The following is a 12,143-nucleotide window of genomic DNA, read 5'->3' as shown; positions in this document are numbered from 1 at the left end:
TTTTCTGGTGGCTAAAATAAAGTGAGGGATGTTCCTGAAAGGATTTCAATATCTATCTGAGGTGCTGACCAGGCCTGGTTAGTGGCCGTGCCTCATCCCACCTCCGGCCTCCCTGGGGAGATGTCCCAGCGCCTTGGCCTCCCTGTCTCCACTGGTGGCAACACTTGCAGTTTGGAGCGTTACTTGGTGGCCCAGGAGAGGTTGTTCTCCATCTCCTTTAGCTACGTAAGGCAAAGCAAAACAGACATTTCCAAACACTATCTTTTAGGCTTGTTCAAACTTTCTGATTAGCATATATATTTGCTTTAACCCATGAGTAGCTCAGAAGCAGTGGGGACAGTTTTCCTCCATTTCATTTCACAAAGAAATAATCTTGGATCCAAGATGCAAACTGTGTGGGCACTGCACAAGCCAGGGACTTGCCAGGGCCAGGGGGGCTGCTGGTGAGGCCTGGCTGGGCCTGGCCACCAGGGTCTGTCCCCGCAGCCCTGAGGGCACCGGGCACCGGGAGCATTGGGCACCGCCATGGGGACAGGCTGCTGGCTGGTCAGGGTTGTGAGGGGCCCATGGCCCGGCAGGGGCTGGGCCATGGTGGGGCTCGAGCTGGCCCCAGGCTGGGCTGAGATGGGGCTGGGGCTGGGGCTGGGGCTGGGGCTGGGCAGGGTATGTGCCGGGATCCCAGGTGAGGCTGGGCAGGGCCAGTGAGGCCTATTAGGGTGCTGACACAAACTGAAAAAGTCCTAGTTCTGGCTAGAAACTACACTGAGGCTAATTTCACTGTATGTCTGCGTAAGAGTTGGTTTGACAGGGCAAGTATTATGTATGGCATCTTTATTTCTGTTTCTCAGTTTCTGGTTTTGAAGGGCCCTTGGCAGTGCTCAGATATTCAAAGCTGAAAAATTCCAGTTCCAAACTAATTCTTTGAAGGACAGCGTGTTTACCTGGAAGCACAGTTTGCACTGAAAATCAGGATGAGAATCTGAATTATAATCAGGTCAGTTCTGCTGTGGTAGTACTGTGCCCTTCAGCATGCCTCCTTCTTCTTTACGTGTCTGATGCTGCCTTGTCATGGTTCACTTAGCTTCTACATCTCCAAACATAAAGGTCTTCTAAACTCTAATTTCTATGTCTTTGTTGCTTCACTTACCATTTAGCATTCATTTTTTCTCAAGACTGTTTTACCTGTGATCCTTTCCTTTCTTCTTTTTGTTGACTGCTTTTTCAGCATTATTTTTAGTGAACCCTGTTTCTAATTTCCTGCCATCTTTGCAGAAGTTCCACAAGTCTTGTTCTTCCCTGCTTTTTAGATGACTTTTACTGTTCTCATACTTCTCAGCAATTTGTGCTGAAGACTCTGAAATTTAGCTGCTCAGTCTACAATTTTTTTTTCTCTTTATCCATTTCCTCCTCCTTTTTTTTCTGATCACTGTGTGCCTTTCCACTTCTTTAAGCTATAAATATAGCAAAAAGTAAAATCCTCAACTTCTTCCCCCAGCCAGTGATAACACTGTCACGTGGTCAGTGACAGTGAATATTTTTTCTGGCCTAGGTACAGGATGGTTGAAGGTACCCTCAAATAAGTCACTGGTTCATTGTATGGGAGAAAGAGAGTGAGGAGGAAAAAAACTATGAAAAGAAAAAGTGTGAAAAAGGAGAGGAAAGAGTTCATAAGCTTTGGTTCACCCAGAGGTCAGCTTTTTTACTTTTATAGCTTCAGATGCAGGTACTAATTCACCTTCTTGCCTACCTATCTTGTAATGAGAAACACAAGAAAAAGGAAATGATGGTATAGGAGATGGTTATTTGCCAATATTTGTAAGGGTAAAGAGAGAAGAATTTTGCAGGGAGGAGTAACATTGGCCATGGTGTGGTCTGCTAATTTTGCCTTCTTCGTAGTGGCTTCGGGGAAAAGTAAAATGTAAGATTGTTCCAGTTTAGGGAAGTAGAAACCCGAAGAGATAAGAGCCTGTGTGGCAGAATTGCTAAAGTCTAGCCACAGAGGTGAAACATATGGGAATAGGCGACAAATTATTGAGCCTCTGTGAAAAGACCATACCTTCCCCCCCCCCCCCCCCCGGGGGATTTGCAAGAAAAACATGAAAACCTTGAAAAAGTTTTCCAAGGAAGCCTTTCGATAAAGGTGTAGTGGCAGCTCCAGTGGGCCAGGTTTCCTATTTACAGGTCCCCAACTAGTGACTACATCGAACTTTTTACATCCATGCACTGGATGCTGAGAATGCTTGGCTTCAGATCTGTTATAATAAAATTGCAGCCTGCTGTATCAGTCCTGTGCTGGTATCTGTGTTATCCTTTTTCCATGGTCAGAGTCAACCCTATGATCTCCCATGTCACTGAATTTTTAACTTTAGGACCTGATTTTTGGGGTTTTTTTGCCTTTACTTTTTCCTTTTCATGGCTACTGGCTTATTCTTCTCACTAAGACTAACAAAAAGTACCCAGAACTGAATTGTTCTCTTGGCTGGTAGCTATCCTTGAGCTGCAGTGTTGCTGGATTACCTGAAGAACAGTTGATCCTTTCCATAAGTTAAAACATGGAATCTGTTAATGTGTGTGTTCTGCTCTCTTCCTCCTTGCAGGGTGTTTTTCTTTCTTACTTGCCTCAGGGTCTTTTCTCATTGCTGGAGTTATGTGTCTCTTGCAGAAAACAGTTGTTTATTTCTGTTTCCTTATTTGAACCCAATAGCTTACTGCAACATCTAAACCCATTATTTCTGCCTTTGTCAGCGCTCTAAAAAATTATCATTTCTTTAACTTTTACTGATTACTGCATAAAGACTTCTATTTGGTTAATATGGTTTCCTTCCTTCTCATTCCTTTGCCTGTCTTTATGTAATGTGAATATTGAATCTTTCAGGACAGGGAACACTGCTTTGAAAAAAGTTTGCAAAGTGCTACGTAAAGTTGTGATATTGTAATGCTAAAAAAGTGTTAGTATCATTATTGTTTCTATTTGAGTAGGTGTTTGCCGTATATATAGGGGTGTGTGTGTATATATGTGTATGTGTATATATATATTTTATATATATATATGTATGTGTATACATATATGCCTCCTATAATGATCTCTCTGTGATTTAGAGGTAAGTGTAGCCTAAGGTGCTGAAATATTAGTTCCACTCCCAGCTGTTCCTGGGGTCTGGGAGAACTCAGCAAAGTACTTTGTCTTAGGTGTTGACCTGATGCAGATGGGGAGGAGGTACAGCTACAAACAAGGAAGAGCAAGGATTTGGCTAGTGTAAGGTATAAAGCTTCTCAATTTCTGGCAGTTCAGGCATTTTGATCTTGCATTTCCCATGCAGATAAAACTGTGCTGAAGCCACAGCCATGCTCAGTTATGCAAGGAATACTGGGAATAAAATACTCTGCTGAGAACTCCAGTAGCTTTTTTTATGTAGAGAATGGCTCCCTCTGTTGCACTTCATGTGAAATATTGTCTGTAAAATTGATCAGAAATGAAGTGGAGAACCTGGTCTCTTGCTCTGACATTAGTAAACACTGATGCTAATCTTTCAAGAAAGTAGGGAAGAAATTGCACAGACCAAATATGCTGCTATCACAGACAATGATTTTGTTGGTTCTGTTAATGTCTGTGTGCACATGTGTGTGTTTACACATCTATTTGTGTTTATTTGCATGTATATATATACCTCGTTGAACAACTGATCGACTGCTCTCTAAAGCTAATCTCATGCATTCTTTGTACAAGATCAACTCTGAATGAAGAGCAGCTGGTTATGTGTGGATCATGCTATGTAAAAGTGATATTGAGGAGGAAGGAAGGCATTTTGAGGAAGTAGCTGAGATGCTGAATTTTCCATTCACTGAAGGCATCTGCCCTCTATTACTCAGTTCTCTTGTTGCACCCAGTGTAGGGTTACATAATCTGCAGAGTTCACAATGATTCACCTGTTACAATGAATCAAATTTAACTTATAGTAAAACTGTTCCCTAGCGTTAAATGTGCCACTCCTAACCCCTGAAATATATGATTGTTTAAAGAGTGGGAAGTTTTAAAACTAGATTTGAAACTAATATAAGAAATGCAAAGCTAGCAAAGATATCACTGTTGTTCATTTGTTCAACTGTGGACAGAGAGGGATGTTTGCTCTTTCATTAGGGCAATGATTATAACATTTCCTTTTTTATTTTAGCACTTCATGTCTGAACTTTAAGCAGGTACTTTAGCATACAACATCTGGGTTAAAAGTTGGATTTTAACACTGGCAAAATAAATGCCTATTCTTTTCAATTGTCATTTTGTGGTGCATTTTTTTGTGTGCGGGGCTGTCTGGAAAGAAAACAGCATTAATATAAAGCAGCAGCAGATCAGGCAGCCACTGGTTGCATAGGCCAAAGCTTCTGGAGATTGTTCAAAGGTCATAAGTGTTCTAAGCATATCACAATAATCCAGCCTGGGACATGATGAAAAGATCATCCTGCTGCTCTCTTGAGTGACTCTGGTATCTAGAAAGCAAAAGAATTGCCAGTTATAGGCAGCTTTGTGGATGCAATCACCACTGTAGAAATGAAGACGAAAGCACAGCAGTCTTACTGCATGTCTTAGGCAGTAAGCACAGTAGTCTTATGCATGGCAGTCTCTATGCTATGCTACATAAAATGGTAGTTCCCAACCTTTTTGGAATAACAGACCTCCTTTCTTGTGGATCCTCAGTCTCATTACACTCATCAGCTTTTTATCATGCAAGACGATCATGTGTGTACATCATGCCACAGGGACAAGCAGTGGCATGCAAACAATTCAAACTATCATTTGATAGTTGATATAACAAGCTGATTTTTATTCTGAAGTTATGTATTGGCATGTCAGGTTTTTTTGCTGGTTATGAAGGAAATTCTTAATGTATATATAGGTCTTGTCTCACTTGATCTAATATCTGTTGATAGCTTCCTCTACTTGCACATTCTGAAACATCCTGTTTTCTGTTGTTATGCACCATGTTGACCTTTCTGACTATTATCATTACTGGGGAGTTTCAGGTGGCAAAATAATTCCTGTAGTAGTTGGCTAGTGATAGCTTTGTGGGTCAAGCTACCCCATTATAAAGGGAGAATAAAGGACAGGAATGATGTGCTCTTATTTTTTCTGTGATTTCGTGAGACGCTCATTTTCTCTCTCGCATCCAATTGAGATAGCCTCAACTTTTCCATATCCTCTGTTATTTCATTTCCATTCCTTATATCCTATTACTCTCCTTACACTAAGGAACTAAAATAAGCCTCCCACTGCTGATAACTCTATACGGGCAGGGTTTCACTGAGTACAGAAATGTTGGAAACTAATCAAAACTAGTAAAAAGTGCTGTAAGCCTGTCTTCCACCTGCTGGACTTAGCATCAGTATTAGTACTAGTGCACCTGATTTAGTGGTTGTGTCAGGGAGATTATTTTTCTACAAATGCCAGGTGTAGACACCTTTGTATAACATTCCATTCTTATTTACTTCTCACACAAATCTATCTGTATTAAATTTTATTTCTGTTTTTTTTTCCTATCTTTATTCTGTTCTGAGCCCAACTGTGCAGACTGTTCTGAAATTCAATGGAGCCAAAACTAAGAGAGACTGTCCCTTCTTAAAAAAATATTGAGTAGAACCCTATAAAGGCTTTTTGCATGTTTACCTTTTGTAATTTGGTATCAGAAAGGAATAAAAGAAACATGCAAGATTTTGCAAAGTAATTTTTAAATCTTTCCTGACTAAAGAAATTGGAATGTGATCTTTCGTGGCCTGAAGGTGATGCTGTTTCTCTAGGAAAAAGTATTGGAAAAGATACATTGAAGAGGAGTACTTTGGAAGTCTTACAGAAAGTGCTTGCACTAAAGTTAGATATGCAACTATTTATGCTCTTGCACTTTGTGTTAATAAGTTTCTACAGATGTGATTCATGAACACTTTGGAAGACAGAGACTTCTCTTAGTGGAATTCAAATGTACTTTACTAAACCTTCCAGCATATCATGGGTTGTCTACCAACACACTAAAAATCGGAACTATTTTAATTAATTTTTTAATTATTCATGCATATCTTTAACAGTCTTGGGTTGGTCATATGGAATCATACCCTTCGACCTATTGGATTTGGTGGTGGGAGAGATGTGTGGTTTCTGCGCAAGTCCCCAGAAAAGATATTTACGCTTATTCATTTTGAAAGATCTCGCTATGCATAATACAGGGATGGAGCGGGTTGCCGGTATTACTTTTCAGTTTCCACCACATCTGTGTTTTGATACAAATTCTCCTATGGGGCAAGCTTCTGAATTTTGGCCAAGCCCTGTTACCCTTCACAGACATATTCCCCTTTATAGGCTTGTCAAATCAGTAAAACCCATTTTCTTTTTACTGAGCAATCTTTTGTTTCTGGAAAGATTGTTTAAAAACCCCAGTCTTAGATGTCTCCAGGATGTGGCCTTTCACCGTTAGGTGTCACTTGACAAAAGTCCTGTGTCTCAGATTGCAGGTCAGTTATTCCTGATGGGGGGAGAACTTGCCTCATCCTCAACAGAGACCAGTGGGGAAAGGCGTCACCTATTGCCTTTGGTGGCAGGCCTGATATTCCTGGGATAGGTAGTGACAAGCACAATCCTGGGTTATTTTTGCAGAGGGAGGGAAGGTAGGGCCCTAGGGTATGTTAGGCAGTGGGTGTGAGATCTTTTTCTTCCACGTAGGCATGTGTGGTGGGTCTGTACTATTCAACATACTCAGAAATGACCTGGAAAAGTGAGTGGGCAGACAAGGCTTAACTGCTAATATGAAATTATTCAAGGTAGAAACATTCTGTTACACTTCCTAGCTCTCACTAGACTACTGGATAGATTAAATGGCAGATGAAGTTAAATGTTAAGATATCACTGTACTCCTGACACATTTTTATATTCTTCCTATGTCTCTGCTGCTAGCTGCTGTTTGAGACAGGACACAGGTACAGCTGAATTTTAGGTATGATATGGTCTGACCAAGTTTATGTCCTTATGGCTGCAGAATCCAGAGGAAGTGGGTAGACTGACTGCTGGACATCCAAGCCATGTGTGCATAGGGATAACAGTGTTTTGTGGCCACAGGCTGTCCCAATGCCAGCTCACAAAGGTTAACTCTGGAGTTTCAGGTACTGTGAAGGCTCCAAACTCCATGTGAACCTAATAGGCAGAAGAGCTCCAAGAAAATGGTTAAATTTCTACATGCCACTGCCATATAGAATAAATAAGACCCATAGACATGTGAAGGTGTGTGAAACTCATGTTATCCAGACCTGACGGGTTTTCAGCTGCACAGGCAGAGATTCACGTTTACTGGAAATGAATTGTCCATTAGATCTTTTCCTTTCCTAAGCCTCTATACCTATGTCGTGTATGTCCTGGATATATAGGTTCTCCTTTCTCTGTCTTACATGCCTTGCATTGCATCCTACTCATGTCTTGCATTGTATGTATATATGCATATAAAGGGCAACTGCTGCAGAACTCTGTCTGGAATTTCTGGACACTTTTGTAACAGAAATAACAAATACTACCTCTCAAAACTGTTTATTCTAGAGAACCTAATAACTTTTCTCTGAAAACTGCTGCCTTACATAACCTTGATCATTTACTTAGGGGATATGCAGGTGCTAGACTGAATCCTTGCATACCATGATCTGCAAAATTTAATTTGATCTCTACATGGTTTATTATGTAGAGAATCACAAGTGGGAACATGATGTTCTGCTTCCCTTCTTGGACGAGGGAGCTGTAGAAGAGGGCTGGTGACTCTCTGTTGTCTAGTAAATCCTTTTCATCTCAGAACCTGTCCTTTATTTTTTGTTTGGAAGAAAAGGACAACTAAAGTTTGGAAGCTCTTTTCAATTTTATGGGGAGTTCTGTATGCTCTCTAAAACATTGCTCCTGTTTGAACACTGAGGACTCAATACAATTTTCATTTCTAGTTGGATAGTCAGTATTGGCAGCTTCCATATAGGCTGCATTAGAAGTTTGGTTAAGTTTCTGTGCGACTTTTTATGATAGATAGGAAAATAGTACTGGACAGGACTTTCCCATGCACCCCTTCTTTGGTTACAGGCTTCTGCTGTATTATATCAAAGGAGAGGAGACCCTATATGGTAGGATTGGGATAGAAGCCAGTAGGGAAGTGTAAACTTTGGAAAAATTTCAGAGTTGCCACTTTTTCCTACATGTAATGACAAAGGACATATTACTGCATATTTTCACAACTTATTGCCTGTGAGTGTGTTGTATAGAATAAATCCAAGTCTACTTTTACTACTGCTGGTACTAAGTGGGTGAAGACAGCTGTTGTACAAACAAGTTAGAATATGAAATCTTTTCCATGCAACTACATTTCTGTGCTTTGGATACAGCTGTTTGCAAGCCAGATGCACAGATCAGTACTTCAGAACCATTCTTTTTCAATGGTGGCAGCTGTAACTTAGATCATGTTAGTGTTTTGGTGGGTGATTGAATACAAGATGCCATTTTCTATCCTATTAATTGAAAACTTCCTCCTGGGCATAAGGTAGTTGTCATACAAACAAAGAAGCCTTAAGCTAAAAAAAAAAAAAAAAAAAAAAGGACATTTACTGAATTTTTTCTTGCATATAGAATTTCCACTATAATGATTACTTTGAGCAACTAAACAGAGTACTGTATCATCACATAACAGCACTGACTGTAATGACAACAGCCATGGGAACGCTTATACTAAGCCTCAGTGGAACATCCATTTCTAGCTTGGGCATAAGCCATGGATGGAATTGTTGTACAGTTTAAATATAAATTATATGTAAAAATATAAATTTTAAAACATACTAATTGGAAAATAGATTGCTGAGAATTAATTCGCCTGGCTAATATTACTAACAAAATGCCATCTTTATTAAAATGATTGTGCTAGCCTTTGATGTCTTGGTATATCACATAACTGAGTCAGGATCTGATCTGGCATTGCTCTGACAATGCATATGGTACCTGGCCCGTAGTTTTCACTGCCTGTAGTACAATGCAAATACAACTAAGCAATATAGGTATGACTTGTTAAGGCAAGTTCTGCACAAATTCATGCCACCTCAGTGAAGTTGATTAATCTAGTAGGGTGTAACTGGTGCAGAATTTGGTCCCTGGTGATTTATATTCATTAAAAACTTCAAGTGTTTTGCTGAATAAATACCTCTACTGAGGTAGAAGACTAACGAATGCTTACCAGGGCTGCTGAACTGTCAGAAATGGTTCAGTTTTTCCAAAATAGTCCGTTTAGGGAGAGCTTTAATCAATCCATTGACTAGCACCTGGTAGGTGTCAAGAGCTGCAGAAACTGCACAGTCCTGCAGCATATGATAACATATTATCCCCAGTGTGGGAGCATTAGTTACACAGTTTTCTCAGATAAATATAAACATAGGAACATGTAAAAAGTGTTACTCAAACCACAGCATGCATCAGCTGGGATTTCGCTGTCTGCAAGTTTTAAATTCAGTGGTGTCCCCAAGGGCTAATCAATATTGATGGCAATTATTCTTAGTCCACATAGCAAATGAAATGAACATTTATCTTCTTCCTGGTTTGCTCTGTCTCTTGCCTAAGATGCGATATAGAAATATCAAAACAATAAAAAGATTGTGTTGGAACTGCAGCAGACTGACAGACTAGTTACATTTATTCTGTATCAGGTGTTCTTGAGTAACTGTCTCCATTTCCTCAGCCCTTAGAGAGAAGGATAATGTGTAGAGCTCTCCTCTGTGCAAAATAATGAAAAAAAATCCTACAACCTTGGTTTAAGGAACATGTTAAGACTGTTATCCCTGGATTTTTATTTCCATTTTTCCTTTTGTAAACTTTAGCCTCTGGAAAGCGGGGAATTTAGATCCTTGGGAAGTTTTTCTCGGTATCTGATAGGCACTATATCTGACAGGAAATGTGTGCACGCCGCAGTATGCTTGCCAAATAGAGGTGGTGAAACTTAGATGTTACTGTAGCTCTGCAAGCATTTACATATGTCCTTGGTTTTACTTGTACAAATTGGCTCAGTGAATTAAATGAGATTATTAATCTCTACAGAAGTATGTATGAGTAAAGAGCCTTAAAATGAAACGGTGTTAAATGTTCCATTGCCCAGTAATGGGATTTTCCATTTAATCAGCATATACGAACTGTCAGGATCTGGATGTTTTGTTTGCAAATGACTGGCCTATGTACTAGTCTGGTGCAAAGACTTCCCCTCTCCCCCAGTTTTTGACCTACTCCTTTTAAGTTTTGATTCGGATAAGAATTTGGTTTTGCCTCATGAAAGTGTTTGAGTAGACAAGAAAGGAGAAAGTGAATTGATCTAGAAATTACACAGCTAGTGAAGGGCTCCAGGCCGCCCATGCAAAATGTGGTGGACCTGGGAAGTAGGTTTCACAGATGTGGGTAGAGATTTCCATTTCTGTAGGTATCTTGTTGTCGAGAGTGTAACTCCTGTGGTCTCAAAGACTGAGCCCCACTGTTCTAATGTTTTCCCTCCCTTGATGCTTTCCTTCTTGTAAATAATCACTTAATGGCAAGTCAGAGCCTAGGAAAATCATTGCTAATATTATAATAACGTAATTTGCAGCTCAGCTGGCAGTAAGCAACTGCAGACTATGTTTCTACATGTGATGATAATTTTTGGCTCACCATGAAGATACATTTCTGTTAGCTCTGTAGTGGGAAGCCCAGAAAAGACCAGAGTTAAAATAGCAGCTGGAGTAGAAGTGTGACACCAGAGAGTCCCAATACAGAGATGAGGTTAGTTAATGTGACAACTCAGCAGTTTCTGCCACTTGCAGATCCAGTGCAGCTTCAGTTTAGTAAACAGCAGTGAACTTAAAATCCTGAGTAGTTGGATTTAAATTGTATCCTGGGGTGTGTCCGACTGAGTGGATATTCTTGGAAAACTGCAGGATTTGGTTCTGTGGCATTCCTGAACTGCAGGGACAGAGGGAAGAGCTGCAGAGGAGTGCATTTCCCCTCTGGCTCTGCCTGCTCCAGAGGTTTTGGCAGGAAGGCTGTGAGCAATGCTTTTTGCTGCAGCTGGATAGTCCTTCCTTTCACAGAAATGTGAGTTCTTTTCTAACACTTTTAAGATGTGTAATCTCCCATGCTTGTGGAGAACAGTGCAAGTACCATCTCAGCAAGACTCAAGAGTGTGTATCCATCTCCCTTGCATGGCTTTTTTGCTAGTGCAAGCACTTTCTTGAATACAGTAAACAGAATTTTGCTCCATTTCGCGAACAAAAACACAGATCTGTCTGGCCATTGGGCACTCAGTGGTCACAACAGTATGGAGAGATACCTAGGAATTTGATTTTTCTTTTTGTTTTGGCGAATTACAGGACCAGGTGCTACAGCCTTTGTGTGTAATATGAACAGTGTTCAGTCTGATTCTTTAGTAGTACTGATCTTTATCTTTGGAAAATAATGTGTAGTTTTGCCAGAAAATGACAATTGGAAACACTTGTTGTAAGGCAATTTGGAGTATTTACAATTTGGAATGACTTGTAATAAAGGAACCGGGTTTGTAGTGGGGATGTGTTGTTAATTATAATTAGACCTCTGCTTTTGATTAATGCTGCTAATTAGTTTCTGTCCTTGACTTTTTCCAATTAAGAAGTAGATACCTTGATGCTAAACACTGGGGCAGATTATCTAATTAGATGAAAGAACCATGTACTCTCTTTGTAGGTAATTATTTTAACTTTCAGCAGTTGTTTTGTACTAAACAGAGGTAGCTGTCTCTTTGAATGACTGCACAGGAAACTACAAAATACCAGAAAAATATTGCAGACTGAGCAGGGTGGTGGGTGCAAGCCATTTCCTGCGAAAAATTTTCACAACTTGTCCATGTGATAAATGATCACTCTTCTGGTAAACACAGGGCTCAAGAAGGAAGAAACTAAGCAAAATAAAAAGCAAGGGCAGGAAATATAAGACTCTACAGTTCAGATCCTAAAACCAAAGTTTGGCCCAGCTGGCATCACTTTCAGAAGAAGCTGGCATCTGAATATGTTTAAGGGCCTGATATGGTGTGGCTGACATAGCCGTGTGGAAACTCTGTACTTTCCTCTGTTTGGGGGCTGGAGGAAGCAGCCCTCATACAAGC

This window comes from Dromaius novaehollandiae, chromosome 1 (assembly GCF_036370855.1).
Source record: "Dromaius novaehollandiae isolate bDroNov1 chromosome 1, bDroNov1.hap1, whole genome shotgun sequence".
NCBI lineage: Eukaryota > Metazoa > Chordata > Aves > Casuariiformes > Dromaiidae > Dromaius > Dromaius novaehollandiae.
Note: the sequence above shows the minus strand (reverse complement) of the source record.